At 44.1% G+C, this 5,275-nt stretch overlaps 1 long non-coding RNA gene across 1 annotated transcript in view; it reads right to left on the bottom strand.

Moving 5' to 3' along the window:
* Positions 1–2,856, bottom strand: part of LOC107182797 — an 11,423-nt gene extending 8,567 nt beyond the window's left edge. Inside the window, exons 1-2 of the long non-coding RNA XR_001513530.1 lie at positions 2,843–2,856; positions 2,237–2,239 (exon numbers count right to left, since the gene is read on the bottom strand). This is a non-coding gene — a long non-coding RNA (uncharacterized LOC107182797). The remainder of the gene's footprint in view (positions 1–2,236; positions 2,240–2,842) is intronic.
* Between the last annotated feature and the right edge of the window lie 2,419 nt (positions 2,857–5,275).

The following is a 5,275-nucleotide window of genomic DNA, read 5'->3' as shown; positions in this document are numbered from 1 at the left end:
ACATATATTTTTATTGATTTCAGAGAGGAAGGGAGATGAAGAGAGAGAGAGAGAAACATCAATGATGAGAGAGAATCATTGATCGGCTGCCTCCTGCATGCCCCCCCACTTAGGGCCAAGCCCACAACCCGACCATGTGCCCTTGCCCGGAATCAAACCTAGGACTCTTCAGTCCGCAGGCTGATGCTCTATCCACTGAGCAGCCGTATACATTCTTAAAGCAGGAAGAGAACTGCTCTATCCACTGAGCCCAACTGGCTAGGGCAGCCGTATAAATTCTTAAAGGAAGAGAAAATTCCGCGTGGTCAGAGTGTCAGTCTTTGCCGACAGAAGGCTTTGGCTGCACCTTGAGCATTTCTCTCATTTGTGCTCGCGTATTATTCAGTTAACCGATTTATTCCCCCTTTATCCCTAAATTCATCTTAGCCCCCCCCTTTTAAAACAAAAAGCACTGCTATTTTCAAGTCTAAATCAAAATGGATTAAATATATATGTGCGTGTATATGTGTGTGCCTATATAGGAATATGTATTACCAACCAAATATACGCACATGCATGTGCATTGCTCATAAAGTGGTTGCTCTGACTAGTCAGGCAAGACGAATTTCAGGGAAAAGTTTGTGCCTCCTGCATGTCCGCCGAAGAGCTCGTACAACATGACATTTTCCCGTTAAAAAGCCATGTGCCCAGCGCAGCGGCTTCCCTTCTCCTCCCCTCAGTAACTTCACCAGGTCATAGCGACGGCCAGAACCCAGTGTGATTATAGTTCTAGGGAGAAGGATGGTGATTGGGGGCTGATTCCATTTGAAGGGCTGTAGCTATCTTTTTATACATTTCCTCAAATCTCAATTAACACAACTCAGGAGTCCTTTTTAGATCCCCAGACGTAAGATATTTGTAGCGGTGAGTGAGGGGCCACTCATCCTTTTCCTTTCTTCACTGAGTGCCCCCTTAGGATTGGGAGCAAGTAGACTGCATTCTAATCCAAAGAATCTAAACATCTTACCGATTCTTTTATTTACTTATTTATTTTTACTTCTCTACCTAAAAAATTTTGGCTCACTTCTCTTAAACTTCTTTGGTATTTTATTTTGAAATTGGAGAAGAGGAATACAGTTATCAACAAAGCAGTGTTTACCTGTAAGTTTAATTTACAATCTTAAATTCTTGCCTGGCATATCTGAGTAGTAACCGATCATTTCAGTTGTATGTCTCAAGCAGGATGCATGTTCCGCTTTGATCAGAAGCACAGGATGGGTGGTTGTTGTGCAGAGTCACTGGTGTCTGCCCGACCAGGGTGTAGGAGAGGAGCAGGACACAAGTCACCCTGCACACACACGGCCACCTGGGAGGCCAGGCCAGGGCACGGTCCACAGCCAAGGGCATGGTCCACAGCCAAGGGCATGGAGAATTGTCAGTGAGAGACCTCCTGCTCCCTCCATAGAGACTATGTTGAAAGCAGTAGGTTCCATTTGCACTGCCTTCTCCCTTCCCTTCATATACTGCGCGAGATGAAAGCCAGATGGAATATGAAGAATATAATCATTAGAAAATCATGTTTATTATACTGAGAACCAAAAGGTCGAAGAACTCTTCAAGGATGAACAGGAGCAGGGGTGTATGTGTGACCTTGGCCAAGCCAGTGCGTCAGGAAGGGAGACAGAATGAAGCCGGTGCTGCGGTGAAATCCGCACTTCTGCAGGCTGGTTGTCACCGCTGTTGAAAAGCCTGTTGGCGACAACACCGTCTGCCTTGGGCTGGAAAGAGTTACCGCATCCAGGTCTCTCTTTGACAACATAATGGGCCGTAATTGTTACAACACTTGGACTTCGCAGGGAAATTAGAGTGCCCTGAGGCAGTATCAGTCCTGGAGTGGGTGTTCATGATTTTCAAATGTTGCTTAGATTTTTGCATTTGAAAGAACTCCAGATCATCTTTCTAGGTGGCTTCCCCAAGGGGATAGGTTTGATCTTGATCATGGCCCTGATCATGAATCCAGGTAGCATATTAAAACCGGGAACATTGCTTCTTCCAACACATTGATGCCTGTCCTGCTGGTGCCACAAAGGGAACCTGAATTCAAAAGACATTAATGGCTCCATGGGGCACCAGCTGTGACAGAGGCCGAGGCACCCTGTGGATGCCGGGCGTGTGCTGAAAGGTGAGGGATGAGTCCTCCCGGAAAACGGACATCGGGAGACGGAATAGAGTCAGTGAGGACTGAAAGCCCTCCCACAGTCTATGAAGAGTCATTTAATTTTTATGAGATTCATTTCTATGTCCACGAAAAGGTTAGTCTGGCATGTGAAGAGAGAATTTTTAAAAAATATGACAGGGAAAGTGATTGTTATCTAGTCTTAGAGGTCCGCTAGGTCACTTCTTTCTTGGTCCTCCAAGGACTGGGATCAGGTGGGAGAAGGGGAGAAGTCGGGAGCCCTGAGGGAGATCAGATACTCGGGTACAAAGTACTTTTCTAAACAGTTTTATTTCATGAGGGCAATCATTTTGCTACAGGGAAAGTGATTGTTATCTAGTCTTAGAGGTCCGCTAGGTCACTTCTTTCTTGGTCCTCCAAGGACTGGGATCAGGTGGGAGAAGGGGAGAAGGCGGGAGCCGTGAGGGAGATCAGATACTCTGGTACAAAGTACTTTTCTAAACACTTATTTCGTGAGGGCAATCATTTTGCTTAACAATCCAACCAACTGATATTTTCTGCTATATTCTATATAATTTATTATGCTTAATGTATTTATATTGCTTAGTATGTGTGGTGTTTTGTGAGATATTTGGGGGCATTCACTAGAGTTGATGTACTTATTAATTTATATTATTGCCTAAATACCAGGTCTCCTTCCAGAACTGAGTGTAGAAGACAAAGTCCCTGCCCTCATGAACCTTACTTGTACAGGGTGACTATGAAAGATGATATTACCACTGTTAACCTAAACCACTGCTTCATGGCCACCAGCACGTCAGCAGGGCTTTTAGTATCTGTTTTAGATGCTATAAGAGCTTGTTTTAACCTATATGCAGTACACATTACTTACGTAAACATGTATTCATATATATATATATTCATAACCTTTTGGGGGTTTGCTGAGGTCTTGAATTTGTAAGCCGGTATTTTCATCTAATTTGAGAAAATTTTGGCCATCATTTATTGAAACACTTTTTTACTCTGTTTCTTTACTCTTTTTTCCTTAAAAAACTCAGCTCATGGACAATCAGTAGTTGACTATCTCAAGTCATGATTTAATTAAGAAAGGATTTGTCTCAAATAATAAAATGTCTTTCAAAACACTATAGCTCTAGCCAGTTTTGCTCAGTAGATAGAGTGTTGGCCTACAGAGCAAAGGGTTCCGGGTTCGATTCCGGTCAAGGGCATGTACCTTGGTTGCAGGCCACCATGTGGCACTGCAGAAGCTCACAGACACAGTCTGAATGACATTATTTTCAACAAGTATAGAGAGAGATTGTTGGTGCTCTTGTCCCATCATCAGGAAGAGTTCAGGATCCGGAGTAGACTGTGTGTAGATGTTAAATAGCAGTCCAGGGACTAATAAAGAGTCCGGAGATGATACCTTGGTTGCAGGCTCCTCCCCGGCCCGGGCCGTGACGTGGGCACATTCAGGAGGCAACTAATCAATGTGTTTTTCTCACATTGATGTTTCTCTCTCTCTTTCTCTCTCTCTCCCATTCTCCCTAAAAGTCAATGGAAAAAATATCCTTGGGTGAGGATTAACAAAAGAATGCTAGAATTGTACCCACAATACCTTATATTTGGCCACCATGTGGCACTGCAGAAGCTCACAGACATAGTCTGAATGACATTATTTTCAACAAGAAGAGTTCAGGATCCGGAGTAGACTGTGTGTAGATGTTAAATAGCAGTCCAGGGACTAATAAAGAGTCCGGAGATGAGATACAATTTTGAAAGGCATTGGGGTCCGAGGAGCTTAGCTAAAGGAGCTAAGACCCAAGATCTTAAGTCTAAGGTCTTAGGTTCTCCCCGTCCCCAGGACCCCATGCTTTTTATTAACACAACTTGTCCTGAGGCGAGGCAGAGACACTCACTTCAAAGGGTGTACACAAGCATTGTCAGAACGGGGGAATTAGCCTACGGCCGTTCAGGTGTTTGGCCAGTAGGAGGCAATAACATGTAGATTAAGATGCCTTTTAGCTGTCTGGCAGCCGCAATCAATTTAATGCATCCTATTCAGGTTTGGGGAAATGCCTTCAGCCATTCCCAAAGGTGACTGACTACATGTGTGACTCAACCCTGTTGAGTCCCCAAGTCTCATCAACCTTTAGATGAAACTCTTGAAATTATGACATGCTGGAATTGGTGGCTGGCAGAGAGATTTTCCCAATAAACAATCATAAAGAAAAATATCAGAAGCGTTTCTAAGCAAGAAATCCCCCTCCGGTGATGACAAAGAATAGTCATTTTGTAGAATAAACCTGTAATTACTTTATAACTATGGCAAAAATCAATTACTTCAGGTAGATTATGGAAATAAGTACAGAGTAATCACTATGTAGTATTAAGCAATATCATCATTTTTAAGATTTGCATTGATATTCAGAGATTTAAGGATTGTATCTTATGTCACAAACTTCACAATTCTAAATTTTTTTTGATTTTTGCAAAACTGTGCATGTGATTTCCAGTTGCTTAGAATCTGCTCCTAATTCATATTGAGCTAGGGAAGCAAAGAGAGAGAAAGGGCTTCTAGCGTGGCGGCTTGTGAATCGGTGAATTATGTTTTTATTTGTGTGAGGGTTAAACAGAAGGAGTAATCTAAGTACAAGTGGCATAAAGATCTAAAAACCATGGGGCTCTGATGAGAAGTGAAGGTGTGACTTCACTGTCTGCAGGAAACGTGGGGACTACGGAGCTTGGAAACTGGCGGCCACGCTCTCAGCTCCTGTCCTCTGAGCAGAGCCCGAGGTGGGGTTAGACTTGCACGTGATGTGTTGAGGGGATGGCCGGGAAGTGCAAGAGGAGAGGACCGGACGGAAGAATGCCGTCTGGCCCTTCGAGGAGACCACCCACGGAAGGAAGGGCTGTGTGTGAAGGGCCCAGTCCACACCCAGTCTGGGAAAGGCTGGGCCAGCACCCATCAAGCCTCATGTTATGAATTTGTCACCGTGACCCTCATTCGGTAGAGCACAGGGCACCTGACGGTGAACCAATTTCAGCAACAGGCCATCTGAGAAATTGAAGTAGATAGGTGTACTACTCACGAGTTCTGGAAAAAGTACTACCCCTTAA

Source organism: Myotis davidii, unplaced genomic scaffold (assembly GCF_000327345.1).
Source record: "Myotis davidii unplaced genomic scaffold, ASM32734v1 scaffold496, whole genome shotgun sequence".
Lineage (NCBI taxonomy): Eukaryota > Metazoa > Chordata > Mammalia > Chiroptera > Vespertilionidae > Myotis > Myotis davidii.
The sequence above is the reverse complement of the archived record's forward strand: the minus strand, read 5'-3'. Positions and strand labels throughout refer to the sequence as shown.